At 37.7% G+C, this 18,816-nt stretch overlaps 1 long non-coding RNA gene across 1 annotated transcript in view; it reads left to right on the top strand.

Moving 5' to 3' along the window:
* The first annotated feature begins 1,894 nt into the window (after window positions 1-1,894).
* The window catches only part of LOC138691087 (uncharacterized), a 28,221-nt gene continuing 11,299 nt past the window's right edge, over window positions 1,895-18,816 (top strand). The window contains exons 1-7 of the long non-coding RNA XR_011329746.1: window positions 1,895-1,987; window positions 4,942-5,078; window positions 8,402-8,493; window positions 8,588-8,814; window positions 10,477-10,657; window positions 13,191-13,358; window positions 18,202-18,301. This is a non-coding gene — a long non-coding RNA (uncharacterized lncRNA). The remainder of the gene's footprint in view (window positions 1,988-4,941; window positions 5,079-8,401; window positions 8,494-8,587; window positions 8,815-10,476; window positions 10,658-13,190; window positions 13,359-18,201; window positions 18,302-18,816) is intronic.

Here is an 18,816-nt window from a genome sequence, read left to right as displayed (position 1 = left end):
CGGTGTCAGCTGATGGAAGCTAGCAATTGACGTTAAATGGCTGACGACATTGACAACTGACGCGAAGATAAAAAAACAAAGCAAAAATCGACAGAGAATCAAAGAGGAAACGTATCAATGGTAACATCACAGTCTATACAGTCTAGTATATACAGTCACGAAGCTTGAGTTGTTGAGGGTACTAGGAACAATAGACTGTGACGGTACTATTTCACATTGTCTGTAATGAGGCGATAGTAGCGATCCTAGTGGTTAGCAAATACCTATGGATGCATATTCCCTAAGTATTGAGCTTCGCGACTGTATATTTAGACTGTGATAACATTGTTTGCACAATAAATGTCGCCAAGAGAGCTATTAAGCACTCGCCACGTGGGAACTGTAACTTTGGCAACTCAACCGTTGTTACCATAGCAATAGGCTTACCACGCTATGTGACATTCAGTTGTTTTTTCCGATCGCAACGCTACTGTCATGTCCCATCTTAAAAAAAAAAACAGGTATAGGCCAGGAGATCATGGGGCAGGGTGGCCAGTTCGTTTTCCCCTTAATTGCATACATCGCCGATTCTTTTGGTATGCCTTGCCAGAGCCTTCTTCAGTTACAAGCCGGAGCCATACGTCGGCAACACTAATTAACTGTCAAGCAGAGGCCTACGATACAGAACATGTGTTTGTGCTAATGTCGATTTTCAATGTAAATTAATGTTACAGTATAAGTGTGTGTCGATGGAATTATGTTCGCGGTCGTACCAAAAGTTCATTGTTGACATATTATAAACTATGTGCGTGTTGGCGATAAAAACAAGACAATAAATGAAAATAAAATGGTTGCAGTCTTTGGCAATTTTTACGGTTAATGATGACAAATGATTGACATTCGTCTAAATATTAAATATTATATAAACTACATTGGTGAATGTAGAGTATCCAACGCCCACTGAACGAATATTTCACTTTTATCGCTGCCAATGTTGAGCTATAATCGTATATGCAAGGTAGGCTATAACAAAAACCTAAACTAACCAAACCTAACCTGTCAAAGAAGCAACAAGTTATACTAAATATGTGTAAAATTGGCCTATGTCTCTATAGTGGGCGGGACATAAGTAACATTGACCGTTTGTTTTGTGTAGTTATATTTATTTCAAATCATATTTTAAAAAGTTTATAACAAATAATTTAGGATAACAGTATTGTTATGGTGACTGGCCAAGTTCAAACTAAAACTGGCTTCCTGGGCATCTGAAATATTTATAGAAAAGCACGACAGATAATCACATGAAATTAAAATGTATATGATATCCTAGACCTTTAACGTCAGAGGTGAAACAACATAAAGCGGCAAAACATTGTCAATTTACCAGTCACAAGTTTGTTAATTGGTTGGAACTTAAGAATACTACGTAGGAACTTACGCCTTTATTGCATTATTGATTTTGTTATATTCGGTGCAAGGAATATCTTTATTATTTATTTATCTTTGTATTATCAATAAAAACATGTTTTTTGCAATTATTTTAAGTGGCAGCCTTTATAATATGTAAGTCTCCTACTTACGCCGTATTCTGAAGTATAGCTAATTGATTGCAATAAAACACTATTTTCGAATCCGTAATAATTTACAACACTACTCTGAGTCTTGATCTTACCTTTTTGCATAAAGTATCCATAATATTGAAGAAATACAAGTTACGTACAACGAAAGCAATGAGGAAGCACAATTACATCAATATCACTTAAGAATCTCCCGCCAAACCTACTCATGCTCCGGCGTGTAACTGAAGATGGCTCTGATTCGCTGGGCTCTGCGTGAATCATGAGGTGCTTTTAGTAAGAGGTCTTTGGTAGCGTCGTGGTCGCTAACGCTGATGACGTCACTGAGGGAGGGAAATTTTTCCTTGTATCACATAGTACTACAGACATATTACATGAGCGTATTGGCAATACTATTTCTTTATGGCGTTGCTTCGGTTGGAGTCGGTTGGGTTTGTATCTTTTGTCTGTAATTTTCTTCCTGTGCTAAGAGTTTATAATATTTTCCAAATTATTAAGTAAAGGATTTCTAAGTAACTTAGTTTTGGTAGAAAATCAACATGTATTATAGCTTCCAGATTGAAGTACATTCAGCAGGAAATGATTATTCGAACAACGAGCTGTCATAATTTTGACATCTGGATTGGTTGTATTCGAGGGTACTGTTTACCAAGTATTTCTGAATCGAAGTTAGCACATTTGTAGGGGAAATCTAAAAGAAAACTGATTCAGCTGTATAAGCTCTAAACAAGGCGTTGGATGTACGTACTAGTGAGTTCGCGACAGAAACCGTCCGCGGCACCCATCTTTTAGATTATTGATAGTGGGGCATTTGCCACTAAGGATGAGGATTAGGTGGAGAAGACTAGAGAGAAACCTGATATTCTTGCTAAAAATGACATAGCGTCAACTTCCGAAGCATTATCCTGTTCGGAATACCCACATGAGTAATGTAAGCATCCTGCCAAGCCGCCATCTTCCCGCACTAGAGGTCCAGGACACAGATTTTCCGTTAGAAAGTAAAGCACTGACAGTATGTCGATCATAAGAAAGCGTTTCCGAAAGATTAATTAAATTTACGTATATATTTGATAATGTATGGTGTGCCCTGGACCTCTGCGGGAAGGCCTGGCCTATGCTTAGTACCGGTACAGTCCATTTACCGAGATTGCAAGAAATTTACATTAATAAGCACTCTTTCATTATTCCCATTGACATTTCGTATACTATTTAAGTTACAACTTCGTCATATTTAGCTTTGAACAGAAGTTAATTCTGCAAAAAAGCTACACTGATGTAGAGGCAATTTACTTTTGCTTCACTGGCTTCTGTGAGATGTATTGATGATCACGTGGTTTTACTTTGCAGCCACAAATACTTTCCGCATAAAAATCGTTTGATATAATTTGTTTACATATGGATTCAACCTTCAATGTATATTATAATAAACTGTTGTAACCCCCCCCCCTTTACTTGCTATACCAACATAACATGCGAGAGTCTATTGCTGTGGAGTAACGGTTAAATCATCTTACATGTCTAGCAGGTCCAGGTTCAAATCTTGGTAGGAACAAGTTACCTGGTTGAGGTTTTTTCCAGGGTTTTTCTTTCAACTCATTAAGAGTAAATGCTGGGTAACATTCAACGCTGGACCCTGGACTCATTTCACTAGCATTATTACCTTAAATTTACCCAGACGCTAGGTAACCATCGCAGTTGAAGCATTGCAGAATAAACCAGTATAAAGAAATATGCGAGAGGTCCAGGACGAATTACTCGGGAGATGGTCTGTATCCCTGTGTCGTAAACATCTGCCACCTGGGATCGGAATCAGTGTGTGACCGCTATCTTCACCTCTCTGTTGATCCCACGGTATGGCAAATGTCTCAATTCCGATGAGGAATATACTGAAAAATAGCGCAACAGTTGTATCTGTTCCAATAAATCTTTCCATGAAATTGTGTTTTGTTCCTGTAAATGTTCCCAAGGAAACTTTCTGGACGCGCCACGTACATTCGTGAAGATGTGATGCATCTGCCTGTGATACTGGACTGGAACATTATGTAACATAGTGTCACTTTCATATATTGCTGTTTCAAATTTTACAGAAAATTTAAACCACATATAAAAAGCATGGCGGCCGGGTAGCTCAGTTGGTAGAGCAGCTGGCTACGGACTGGAAGGTCCGGGGTTTGATCCCAGATGGTGACAGGATTTTTTCTCGTTGCCAAACTTTCAGAACGGCCCCGAGGTTCACTCAGCCTCCTATAAAATTGAGTACTGGGTCTTTCCCGGGGGTAAAAGGCGGCCAGAGCATAGTGCTGACCACACCACCTCATTCTAGTGCCGTGGTCATGGAAAGCATGGGGCTCTACTTCCATGCCCCCCAAGTGCCTTCGTGGCATGTTACGGGGATACCTTTTACCTTTTATAAAAAGCATAAGGTAATTTCCTAGAACATGGGCAAAATCCAAAATGGTTGACGAAAACTACCAAAAACATTCTGCCAACTATGAAGTTCAAATGTCACCAAACATCACAAAATCAAAGATGGAAAATCAAATACATATTCATATAAGCCCTACAAAAAAATTAAAATAGGCCTATATTTAATTTTTTGGCGTTTGATGGCATTCGAACTTCATAATTGGCACTACTTTTCTGGCAGTTTTCGTCCGCACTTTACCCCCAAAAATCACGAAAAAAAAAAAAAACACCTTAACAAATAAAATGCAATTCTCATTGACGACTTCAACGATAACCACTTTACTTCCAGTATAGGACACAGGCTTTGAGGCAATCTAAACAAACTATGCAGGCAACAAAGAACTAAACCAACACTTTGTCGTACAGTCAACTTCGCATAAATAATCCATGTATTTACACAAAATGAAATTCTCTTTGAACACTTATTAAACCTTAACTTATACAGAAAATTCATTAAATAATTCCTTTAAACCACACAAAAGCAGTTTTCTCCTCAACATTCAACACAATTCTTATTCACCAGCGAAAGAACTAAACCAAAATCAACACAAAATTTAATACTTTGTTCTAAGTTCACACATTTATCACAAATATCATAAAATGACAAACTTTCAATAGCTTTAGCCATCAGTCACAATATAACGCCACTCACGTCAAACAACCAAGAACAAGTGACGTCATTATCGATTCAAAATTATTGAAAATTCTAGAACAAATGACAACTATAAACACTCAGATTAAAAGAAAATCACAGCGGCACCTAGCATAATAAAACCTAAAACTAATATAAATGTTACTAAAAGATCACTGACATTTAACTCTGAAATAAAAAAAGTTGGTAATACTACATTCAACCAAGTGCCCGTCTTCTATGAAATTACCAAGCATATTATCATTATTGTCATCTATATTGTTTCAGATATTCAGGGACAATTCTGGAGCAGGTGTTAATCTCTTGGTGAGAAGATAAGACTGCGATTCTTGATGCCCACGGCAACCTGCATAGTCGAGCGGCACTCTGGACCACAGCCCCAGCCAGCAAACCTGCGTGAACTGGTATGTATGGAGACCGAGATGGCTGCTGCGTTTCAAAACTGATCACATAGTTTCCTTGATATTGTGCATTCTGCTGATATTTATTCGTAATTAAAGTCAAGTTGACGCAACATAGAATATTATTTCTATAAATCTGCTGGAAATATTTTTATTTTTGGTCTAATATTTTGAGTATTCAGTAGCACGTGACATTGAGGGTTTTGTAATGGAAAAAGTTGAAAAATGGTCTAATTTTCGGAGGGAAGGTAGAGTGGAATTGAAATGTGACGAATTAATATAGGACGTCGTCCCGCGCCGTGGCATCGTGGTCTAAGGCATCCCGCCTAGGACTCGCGTTACAGAATGCGCGCTGGTTCGAGTCCTCATGGGGGAAGAAATTTTCTCATGAAATTTCGGCCAGTGTATGGGACCGGTGCCCACCCAGCATCGTGATGCACTTGGGGAGCTACAATAGGTAGCGAAATCCAGTTGTGAATACCAGCTATAACGGCTGTGGGGATCATCGTGATAACCACACGATACCTCCATTCTGGTTGGATGATCGTCCACCTCTGCTTCGGCATGTGGGAATGAGGCCAGCAGCCGGCTGGTCAGTCTAGGACCTTCACGGGCTGTAGCTCCACGGATTATTATATAATATAGGACGTCAGTTGACTTGTAAATAGAATTAGAAAATGGGTAAAAATTGAAAATAATATCGGCGTAGATAACCTAAAAGTGATTTAATTAACACGCGAAATAAAGAGGAAGAACTTTTCACTTCACTTAGTATATCCAGGGCATATCAAAAGCCTTAGAAACTAACATAACCTGTAAGAGATTTCCACACTAACTTAGAAAAATGCAACTATTGTTCATTATTAAGTTGTAATCTGCAAATGCTTTTTAAACTATTGTTTCACAAGAGAAGTAGGTCGAAAGCTGTATTTTCGAATACTGGCATATTATGGTGTATTATGTTTTATAAGGTCTTGTTAAATCCAGCAGTCTTGCATTGACTGTGAACTACTCAAAACTATCTCGATATTCCATACGTAACACTATCATATGTACTGTTGTGACTAAAATTGCAATGAAAATGGAAATAAATAAACCTGTATGTAATAACACCTGTTAGCAGTATCACTCAGTTTTGTCAGTTTATTCTGCATAGCACAAAAAATCACGAAAATAATTGTCACATTTCATTGGAACTACATTCCTTTATGTGTCATTTCAGACACTGTACACTTTGTTGAGGGGAGGGGAAGAACAGTACATTTCAAGTTCATGTTTCTTGGATAATTGACTTATATTGAATACGAACACAATCTGTCCAATAGTGTTGCAGAATTTTCTGTACACACGCATGCAGGTATATATACACATACAGCATCCTAAAACTACGTTTTTGATATTGGAATGTGCTGATACCGTGTATTTTCTTGAAATTCAGGGAATGAATTTTTTTTTTCTTCAGTATCACAAAATTTTTCTTCAATTGGCTAGTGTTCTGAAGCTAAAAATTTGTTGTTAATTGGTTTGTACAGATTTCGTTTTTCAATTTTTAACTAAAAGTTACACCATTCTTATGCACTTATCGCAAAAATTGTTACAGAGCATACGACTTCAGGAACTCGATTCTTTACAGTTTAATTATGCATCCTACTGTACAGTCTTGATGAATTTACAAGAGTGGTGTGATTTGTAACAATTGTTCTGATAAATGCGTAAGAAAAATGTAATTTTATACTTAAAAATCGAAATAAAAAAAGCTATGTTTCAATTCCGTCCCCAGGGGAAGAGACTTTTTGGGCAGTCCAAAAAAAAAAAAAAGAGGTGGACCGAGAATGACTCAGACCGTAACAAACCTTGGGCCTTACACTAGTTTTGGATGATGATGATGATTAACCCAAACATTCGTATTTCCACGAAATGTTCACCGAAGTCCTGATAAAATAATCACCAAAATAGTGGTAAAATAATCACCACAAATTCACATCTTCAACTATAACTGATCTCACTGTATTAGTGGTATAACCAAGCAACTCATTAGCTGTTTCTCTTGGCCACCACATAATTATTGCACTATTACAGGGGCTCTTAACCTATCAGTGGCGACCCAAACAAGGATCGCCATGGCTTCCGGGATGGCTCACCATAGCTTCCCATAAAAACAAAATTAAAGAAATGGTAATATGTTAATACTCGTGCCTTCCCACTATTTGACTATTGGAATTATGATTATATTTTTATGCTCGACCATGCCGAAATGTAGTAATTATACACCTGGTAGTAGCCCTTTAATGCACCTCATTAAAGTACACCTATTCATTATAATTCACTTGTTCAGCCAATGAGAAATCACCATTGTGCCATTATGAAACCGCAAGTATCGATTATTCTCGGATATGCAATCGAAAGACAATTAGCGAAAAGTCATGGAGGCTGGAAATCCAATACTGTCGCAGAAGATTATGTTCTGTTACTATAATAATTAGCGTTAATTGTAAATAAATTCAATTTGTCATCTCGTTTTTCAATTCTAAATCAATTTCCAGGTTATATCAAGACTAATCTTCATGTTATTCTCTAGATTATGTCAAGGTCAATCACATTCGTGCCTCGGAAAAAATCAATACTTTCGCGTCTGCGCACATCTCACAATTCAGGTCAGTTCCGCTCCTCACTTACGTAACCATAACATGAATACTTATGAATAATTTCAAGTTAGAAATATGGTCGAGCTTGCGCTCGTTTCATAAACAAACATACTCGCGTCTTAATTGCTACCATTATAGGCTCGCTGCATAATGTACTATATAGTTGTTGCTTATTATGAAATATTACAACTCTGTATTAATAAATAATGTCCACACCTGTGGAGTAATGGTTAACGCGTCTAGCCGCGAAACCAGGTGGCCCAGGTTCGATTCCCGGTCGGAGCAAGTTACCTGGTTGAGGGTTTTTCCAGGGTTTTCCCTCAACCCAATATGAGCAAATGCTGAGTAACTTTCGGTGTTGGACCCCAGACTCATTTCACCGGCATTATCACCTTCATCTCATTCAGACGCTAAATACCTAAGATGTTGATAAAGCATCGTAAAAAAACCTACTAAAAATAAAATTAATAAATAATTGCTACACTTATTTACTTGTTTTTATTATAGTAGCACTGTTTAATTTCAAAATAGGCCCAAGGGTTGTACAAGTTTATTTCCTAAGTTAACTTTGGGTCTTGGGCTAAAAAGGTTAAGAACTCCTGCACTATTCCATAATATTACCACCGATACTGATAACCATACTAAGAAAATATATCAGCATTGTTATCTGTCTTGTTTCAGGTATTCGGGGACAATTCTGAAGGATCTGCCAGACCAGTGGCGTATGTTGTGGGCTATCAAGACTACGACTGAAGTCGACGTCCAAATAAAAAGTAAGGGAAAACCAAAATTATTTATAATTTATAACTTTATATACTTTTTCATCTGTAATTACTTCAGAAATTTCGCACTCAATACAAATTGCAGATTATGTTCAATTTCAAGAAGAAGGCTTTGGATGGTTGTACTTTGGCTCTCTCAACAAGGATGATTCGTGTGGCAGTGGTGGAGAAAGCAGGGATTAGTACCTCCTTGGATGTGGTTTCTTGAATCACTGCCTCAACCCAACTGTCCCCGAACTCTGAGTCGCTCCGGATGTACAGAAAGATTGTGGCTGGTGAAACTGCAGAGGAATGTGAAATATACAGGAGCAGGTATTTATGGAGATTAATTTTATCATTTGTGGTTTTTTAATATTGGTGTTGGTGGAAATTGTTGGAGATATTGATTTGTACTCTTGTGGGAGATTAATGGAAATTTTGGAAAATACAATTATTTTGGAATTGGAGTATTAACTCGGTATGAATATTACTTTCCAAATAATTAACATTAAGGGTTCGTTGGATTCTGGTAAAGGTGCAATATGGCCAGTAGACAATGTTTGTTGGATTGAGACTATATTAATAAACATACATTAAAAATGAAAAAAAACTTGCAGCCCTCAAATTAACACTTTCAAATTATTAGTGAAATGTTGAATTCTCCGTCTTTTGAGTTCACTAAAGTAATTAGAACACCTGGAATGCCATGTAATGTAGGTTACTTGAATATATAACAAATTCATGTGAAAAAAATCCGAAAAAACCTCAGAATATGAAATTCGCTATGAAACAACGCAATAATAATAATTCGCGAATGTGTTCATATTTTGCTGTTAGAACTCTATTTCGCGATTGTCTTATCTGCATATTATTAATCAGAATCACTTAATTCGTAAAGATTAGCAAAAATCTATTGTATATCTCTTACGTCGTGATTTTCGCGCTCTCCATAAGTGCCCAGCCTTGGAAATATATTTTTCAAATTTTCAGCGAAAGTGCACAATGAATTATTCCGTAATAAATATTCTGCCTATAAATATAATATTTACGAAATCCGTTACTTTATAGCCTACAGATTGTAACCAAGCAGAAGTCACGGATCACGTGTTAATGTGGTGTGAGGAAGTAAAGCATGTTGTTGCAGGCATTGAAGTGTGTGCTGTTTTCTTTATTATATTGGCAGTTGGGCAATGCATTTCTAATATTTTTGTTTAATAGTGTGTGGAGTTAGATTCTTAGATAAACATTGTGTCTGAATCATAAAAAGTGAATCAGTTACTGGATAATCCCTTTTCTAGCTTAAGTACAAATACAAAGTTGTAATCATAAAGAGTGGAATGCCTACTCCGAATCATTAACTGCAAAGAGAACAGAAGGAAAAAAAATAAGAATCCCTACAAAAAGTATTTTAATGTAATCACTGATGATCTGAAAGAGGGAGAAGAGCCAGGGTCTAAAAGGAGAAACTGTAGGCTAATGATGAAGATATTCGTGTCATGTATTCGACGATATTTTTTTAAGTTTGGATACCATTTTGGCTCTCAAACACTTGAAGTTTGTGGTGTTGTTAAATTGTTAGAATTTTGACAGTTATGATGCAAACTTTCCTATTGATGTATTTTCTGAACTTAAAGAACCTTAAATTTTATATTTTGACCTTGTGTATTTGAAAAATGAACTTAGTGTTGTATACTCTCAAGGAGTTCTCTAAAAAATTGGTCAAAAGGAATGACTGTTGGAGTTCATGTATCCATAAAACAGATAAATTAAAATGTGCTGTTCTTCAGTAAACTATCCAAAGACAGGTCTGAACCTCATAATTGATACCAAGAAGGCACCACTTATGAAGTAGTTAGGCCAGGAGGTAATAGGGTAGAGCGGCCATTTCCTTTCCTTCTAAAATGTACAAATAGTTAAATATTATATTGGTTGTTTTATAGATGACTTGTTTAATCAAATTTATAACAATTACAGTATATATTTATGCCTTTCTAGGTTTTCCTGTCAGTGATAGCCCATGTCGGCATTCCAGAATACGCCACTGTGCCAGATATGAAAAGATACAACATTCTTCATGCTTACAACAGCCTGCATAGTTGAGTGGCAGTCAGGCAGGAAATGTGAGGCAACTCTGAACCAGCTGGACTTGGGGCGGCCAGACAGTATGTGTGAAGTGGTAAGTACAGAGACCAAGTTGGTTACTCTCTTTCAGAACTTATCACATAATTTCCTTGATACTACTGTCGTTTATTTTTAAAGGTATATGTACGGGAATATTTTTTGGAAAAAAAAAAATTGTATAAAAAATTAGACTGTTTTCTGAATCCAGTGTTACAGCCTAGTTGATTTATTTAAATGTACACGTTCTAAAACAATACAGGTCAGCTAAGACATTCACTTTCAACTTTAAATTAAATTTCCCAAAAGTTGCAGTTTTTCCACACATATTATTTCATAACTCCACAATCATTAGAGATAGAATGCTGAAATTTTGCACACTGATTTCACATCCATTTATGAAAAAATTAGGTTGTAATAATGCACGTATCTTTGAAAATAAAATTAAAAAATAGGTCACAAAACATGATGTAAATTTTAGTATTTTTTTTTATATAAGACACATGCATCGTGGTCTAAAGTATTCTGCTTATACTGTTTTCACTGTAAGAAAAATCCTAATGTAAACACAAGCACCTTGCTGTCATACCCGTGATTGGCTCCCAGTCGAAACACTCACATGACGCAGGAAAATACTGGGTGTTCATTTCAAAGTGTGTCATGACGTCATTGTTGTTGGGTCACCGATTTGAAGCGAGTTTCAGCTTATATGTTAGAGAAGTTGCCTATTATTTAAGGCATTCTTCAATCTGAACTAGAGAACGTGTACGGTATAACTTGAACGTCGTAGCAACAGATGGCGGTCTGTACGGTCTGTGTGCTACCATAACCTCTTTCGAACTGTGTTTTGCGCCGGCAAGTTGTACGCAGGGTATTTGTTATCATCGGTTGCGTACGGTAACATTCCACAACACAAATCAAATGCTCTGTGTCCATGTTGACCGTCGAAGTTAATGTCAACAAATATGTAAGTAATCGTCTTAACCCTCTCCCCATATCCCGACAGTACGTATTTCCAAACAGTTCACATTTCTGCCACTACCGGTGTTACCGTACGTATCGGTACGTACTCTTCAGAATGAACGCCGTATTTGCTAGCCAACTTCTCTGCCTCTTAGGTTATACACCTGAGCTGCGGAAGTGTAGGAAGATTGAATTCTCTAGGCTCATCAGCTAGCCACATGACGGCATACAGCGAGCCAAGACACATTTTGAAATGAACACCCAGTATAGTTCGTATTTGGAAACCACAATCTTGTATTATTTGAAAATAAAAAATTGAATTCTAGTTGTTAAATACGATGAAACATTTAACTTCACTCGTATGTAAAACGCTATGTAAAAGAAAAGCTACTTTTATATTTTGTTATTTACTATGAACGCGGATGAATACCAACAGTAATACCGAGGTAGTCTGTTCTTGTAACAAGCTGGCGTCACTAGAGCTCGTAGTTGTTTATGTAAGCACGTGGTACTGAAGTGTGGCTTCTGCATCCTCGGTGTGTGTGGTTATTAATCTTAAGCGTGGAAACCTTCTCAAAAGCGGAGAAAAACAAATAGTCTTAAATGTATATTACAATAAGTTAAGTGAGTTTTAATTATACTGGGTGTTCATTTCAAAGTGTGTAATGACGTCACTGTTGTTGGGTCACCGATTTGAAGTGAGTTTCAGCTTATATGTTAGAGAAGTTGCCTATTATTTAAGGCGTTCTTCAATCTGAACTTGAGAACATGTACAGTATAACTTGAACGTCGTAGCAACAAATGGCGGTCTGTACGGTCTGTGTGCTACCACGACCTCTTTCGAACTGTGTTTTGTGCCGGCAAGTTGTACGCAGGATATTTGTTATCATTGGTTGCGTACGGTAACATTCCACAACACAAATCAAATGCTCTGTGTCCATGTTGACCGTCGAAGTTAATGTCAACAAATACGTAAGTAATCGTCTTAACCCTCTCCCCATATCCTGACAGTATGTATTTCCAAACAGTTCACATTCCTGCCACTACCGGTGTTACCGTACGTATCGGTACATACTCTTCAGAATGAACGCCGTACTTGCTAGGCAACTTCTCTGCCTCATAGGTTATACACCTCTGCGGAAGTGTAGGAAGATTGAATTCTCTAGGCTCATCGGCTAGCCACATGACGGCATACAGCGAGCCATGACACACTTTGAACTGAACACCCAGTAGTAATTATAAAGTAAATGTTTCCAGAGCAAACGAATGCATAGTAGTGAGGTTAGGCCTACATGTCGAGTAACGGGAAATGTTTAACATGAAACAGAATGTACAACAGTAGGCGGGAACATGTACTGAGAATCTATGGCGCCAAACAGCGGCCAATGAAGCCTCACTTCAGTTACGTGCTATTGTTTATATTAGGATTTTTCTTACAGGGAAAAGATTATAGGACTTGGATTATGGAATGAGCACTGGTTCAAGTTCTCATGGAGGAAGAAATTTTCTGATGAAATTTCGGCCGGTGTATTGGACAGAATTGCTGTGCTGGGTTCTTATGTTCGACTCTTCCTGTATTGTGTAGCTTGTACAGAAACTTAGCAGTGTTGTCTTCTGTTTTGTTTCAGGTATTCAGATACTGTTACTGCGTGTGTTGAATTCTCTGGCATGACGGGCACAGAAGATGAGAATGCGATTATTGATGCTGACATCCATCTGCATAGCTGAGTGACACTCAGAAGCAACTCTGGAGTTTGCAACACAACCTACAACAGCAAACGTGCATGAGTTGATAGGTATGGAGACCAAGATTACTTACTTACAAATGGCTTTTAAGGAACCCGGAGGTTCATTGCTGCCCTCACATAAGCCCGCCATCAGTCCCTATCCTGTGCAAGATTAATCCAGTCTCTATCATCATATCCCACCTCCCTCAAATTCGTTTTAATATTATCTTCCCATCTACATCTCGGCCTCCCCTAAGATCTTTTTCCCTCCGGCCTCCAAACTAACACTATATAAATTTCTGGATTCGCCCATACGTGCTACATGCCCTGCCCATCTCATACATCTGGATTTAATGTTCCTAATTATGTCAGGTGAAGACTACAATGCGTGCAGTTCTGTGTTGTGTAACTTTCTCCATTCCCCTGTAACTTCATCACTCTTAGCCCCAAATATTTTCCTAAGCACCTTCCTCTCAAACACCCTTAACCTATGTTCCTCTTTCAAAGTCAGAGTCCAAGTTTCACAACCATATCGAATAAGTAGTTGCGGACAGCTGATGAGAGGTGGTCCTCCAGCTTGGAGGTTGGGCGAAGGGCTAATAACCCATCACCATAAAAAAAACAGCTTGTTACGAAATCTCAAAATTAGCCTCGGAATGGAGACCAAGATGACTAGTTTTATTCAAAACTTATCAAACAGTCCTTTTGAGTATTGAGTATAAAAGAGGACAGGCAATTGAATTGACCTTTGAACTGTGACTGTTTACCTATTGTTCTTACCCTTTCTGTAAATTAATTCTTTAAGAAGTCCTGATTGCTCTAAAGGTGCATCTACGTGCATGCAAGAGTGAATGAAACACATTCAATTGTGCATGCCTTTTTCCACCAAACATGAGAGTGCATGCAGCAATTAAAAGCTACTCATTGCTGGTGGGTATCTTGTGCGTTATTTCGTTCTACAGAGTAGCATGTAGCGAGCAGCTAATTGTTCTAGGTGGCTATGAGTAAACTGAAAATTGTTTTTTTTTTTTTATGACTGTGGACCTTTTAAGCTGAAAATTGCAGCAAGTACGATTGGCTTTATTGAAGATTATCGCAAATATGAGTGCCTTTGGGGTGTTCATCCACAATTTTGAGAATCAGATAGGTCTAAGTATTGGATTGATATTTTATATTTAATAATATATATTGATTCTTTCAATATTCTCCCCAGATTACATATGTATGCGCATGGAAAATGAATTGTGTAGATGCAGCTTAAGAGCTTCAGTATCTTCAAGACAGGAATGCTGTGATAATCCTGACATTTAGGAAAAGAATACTGTAAATTTTATTAGTAACAACAATGTAATTTATTCGTCACAACAGTAATTCCTTTCTACAATTCACCTTAAACGCTCTCGTCAACAATTGGATCCTCACTCAACACAGTATTCGTTATAGCACTCCACCGACGACAATGACAATTTACTTGGACTATTACGCACAACAATGAACTGTTAATCTTAACTAGTATTTACAAAGCACTATTTACAAATCAGAACTTCCAGTTCTCAGTTCACAGTTCTTCTATCTCAGTCACTCGAGTTCACAGTATCTCGAACCACAGACCTTCAGAGACAGTTCACTGTACTCGAACTCGGGTCCCTCCAACTGCGGTCCACTGCACTCGAACTCAGGTCCCTCCAACTGCGGTCCACTGCACTCGAACTCAGGCCTTCGGATGCTGATACAGTTGCAGACGCACACTCGAGTTGAACTCCGGTACACAAGACTGGCTTTCTCACTGACAGGCTGACTAATCAACTGAAAACTCGAAACTGCTGTCGTTCCTTCGCGTCCGTAATTTATAACCACAGCGACGTAGCCTCGAAGGTTCCACGCGTCTCTAGAGATGGCACTCCAGAAAAATCCCGAGCCCTCTCCTCTCTACCAGCACCAGATGCGCGCGCACTCTCTCGCCGCGTTGGCCCTTTTCCCCTCTCCGCCGCGCGCCATCCCAAAGTGCTCCGCGCGATCTTCTCTCTTGCGGGACGCTGGTCGTGAGTTCGAATCTCACGTCGCTGTCACATCCTGACATTTAGGAAAAGAATACTATGATCTTATACCAGAGGTTAGCCAAAGCTTCAAACTCACTAAGGATGTGCAAAGCTGATTCCTCTTTTGCAGAACATCTTCTAGATCAGGGATTAACTGATATTGTTGAGATGACTGTGTCCTCTCAGAATTTTGGTCATTGCACTAAGTTGGTTCCTATTAAGTTTTAATAGTTTTCTTCTTGTGACCTTACATAAGCCTTTCATGAAGAGCTTTTAGCATTTTGAGTTTTGGAAGAGCTTTCCAATCCTCTCTGTTTCTGAGTGGCATGGTCCAGAATAGCCTGTCTGAAATTATTTTAAAAATTCTCAAGACAGACTCAGGCCCCATGAATGACCCCTCATCACTAGTTGTAACTAGTCTGCTTCTTCATTGCCCGCAATTACTCTCTGTCCTGGCATGCACATAAAATATCGTATAGTTTTCTTGGCATCTTGCATGCCATTGACATTCACTCGTAATTATTGTGGAGTGCATGTAATACAGTCATTCAAGTTCGTTATTGGAATTGAATCAGTGATTTGTAAATGTGCTTTATTCCATTTCTAACTAAAATCAGCTAAGAACGTTATTGTATTCGTCTCGCTTGAATATACCTTTTCTTTTAAGAAAGAGCATTATGCCATGCCTTTATTAAGCTGTACACAGTATTCACGGCACTTTTGAGAAGGCCCTATTCCTGGAATAAGGTAATTTTTTATGGAGGTCTGATTGCTGAACATTATAATTTCGGAATAAAACCCTTTTAGAAATGACTGATTTAATTGTGTAACTTTTTGGCACTCCCTTATAAATAAAGAACATAGTTTTCGAAAAAATGTTGAAAACATTCCTTTTTCAACACTCTTTAATTTTTGTAATTTATTAAGTCTACTTAGACTTCAACAAACAAAATTTGATAACATAATCTCAAGGGAAAAAATGGAACTCTCTGCATCAGTCCCCTAACTGCCCATTGTGCAACTCAACCCAAGAAATGGATTCGGAACACCTGAAAATCTGTGCTTCAGTGGCTGACCATGATAATATCTTTGAAAAATATTGGAGTGCAAGAGGTCAAATTACTTTATTGTCAAATGCCTGGCATTAGAAAACAACAACAACAATTTTTGTACAGCTTGATTCTGGGACTTTTGGCCCTTGCAAAAAGTAAATAGACTAAGACCAAGTTACTCATCACTACTGGCGGACTGGGTCACATGGATCAGGCAGAACTGTCATAACACCTAATGCTTCCTTCTTATCATGTCGTGATACACTCTGTCTTAAAACGCAATATTTTCCACACGTCCCGTCACTAATCATTATATCTGTTGACTAAACAATGTCATAATGACACATGAGTGTCCCTCAGCTATGCGCAAGGTATACTCATTTATCCTCTTCCCCTCCAATGCGCGTTTGTGATTAAATTTCTTTCTTATGACACAACACACATCTCTCTCACTAGCCAAATAACCAAGGACAAGGGCCAATAACGCTGAATCGAGCTGTACCATGCTGTCATTTCTTCATAAAATTAAAAATTGGAAAGTTGCGTATATTGTTTCATACATTTTACTCCCCTTGTATAGTGAAATGGCCAAAGGGTATTTAAATTTCTGTTGTCTGAACTTTCTTATGTTGAATGAAAATCTGCATTTAAAATAAAATAATTACTCCCCTAGAGATTTGTTAAAATGGGTTTTACTTAATGCCAGATGGTAAAAGTGAGATATGACCAGTGGACAGTGTATTGCCCTCCTGACTAGATCTAGACCGGCTATCCAACTGTAGTTGTGGCCTTCCAAACATTTTGGCAGGTTATGAACAAAATTGTTGTAATAACTTAACATAAAATCAAGGTGTCTTTAGAAAACCATTACATTTTGCATAAAACGAAAAAGAAGATTCTATATGCGTGAAGAATACTGGAGTGCAAGAATACTAATGGCTTCTTTGCCAAATGTCTAGGCATTTGAACAACAACATCTTAATATATCCTTCAGTCCATCATTCATGATATCTGTAAATGTGTGGGAATTTTTCTATTTTAAGTGTAATCTACATAATCTTGTAGATAGTGTCCCTTTTCTTTCTTGTCTTCAAATAGACTATGCAACACAAGGCTCCATAACAAGAGAGATAATACTCCTTCCTGTGGATATCCTCTATTTCTCAGAGGAGATGATTTCAATTTGCCTTTAGCATAGCATGGATTTCATCCACTAACATAGTCCCTTCCAAATACCAACTACTTAGAGATTCTATAATTAACAAATAAGTGTTTCGAATACATACTCTATGTCCACGAATACTATTAATGCTATTTCTTCCTAGCCAGAAAATTCTCAATTTAACCACAAAATTGTGTACAGCTATATTGTAGAATTTACAACACTGGTAGTGATGATGATTTTGGGGAAGAGGTGATCTAGAAAACAGCCATACCTAAATGTGTCTTTTCACCATTATTCACACGTACTTTACTCATTTCACACAGTTTGCAACTATTTAGCTAATTTATATAGGGTGTTTCAGAAATACTTTGACAAACCTTGGGGACATGTTCCTCCCACCAAAACAAGGAAAAAAGTTTATATAAACATATATCCGAAAATCCTTAGTTTTTCAGTTATTAATGAAAGAACATAATGAAACATCTGTTAGATATTGTCAGTTTGGTAACAAGTGTTGCAACTTTAATCAATTCAGAAACTTCTCCAGAATCACAATACTTTGTACTACAAATATTGGGGAAATAGAAACAGGGGTTCTGAAATAGATAATTACGTTTCACCTAACATTGAGTTGACATTCTTTCCTACTTTTCCAGATCGCTTCTCTGCTGGGCAGGAGAGGATCACAGCTATTCCTGAGATGGATGAGCAAGACTGCTACGAAGAAGTGAAGGATTTCAACGGGGATGTCATGAGGTTGGAACAAATTATAATGTAATATGTTAGAATGCACACTACATTGAAAAAGACATGTACATTGATCGATATGGATATGTAGGAGGGTTAAACAGAATAGACAACTGAGATAAATGTTCAGATTAGATTGAATATGCAGATTATATAAATTGGATCCAATAGTTAGGTTCTCCATTCTGTGGAGTTATTTCATTGTATACAATAATGGCCAATTTCATCAACATCTGATATATAGATGCCTTAACAGATATTAACTTAGAATTTATTAATGACTTTTCGACACCAAGGGCAGGGAAACAGGTAACTCTTCTGTCAAGGGATCGATGACATGGACTTCGCGAATTTTCGACAGCAGAGGGATTCGAAGGAGGGACATCAGTCAAGCAAGCCGAAGTGAACTTGGAGAATTGAAATTGGGACTGTTACAAGGGGTGAAAGGTAGGGAGCAGAGCTAACTTCGGGAAAGAGATGTGAGCACTTTCAGTGAAATACAACTGAAGATCCTGGCTTCTGCA

Source organism: Periplaneta americana, chromosome 2, assembly GCF_040183065.1.
Source record: "Periplaneta americana isolate PAMFEO1 chromosome 2, P.americana_PAMFEO1_priV1, whole genome shotgun sequence".
NCBI classification, from domain to species: Eukaryota; Metazoa; Arthropoda; class Insecta; order Blattodea; family Blattidae; genus Periplaneta; species Periplaneta americana.
The sequence above is the reverse complement of the archived record's forward strand: the minus strand, read 5'-3'. Positions and strand labels throughout refer to the sequence as shown.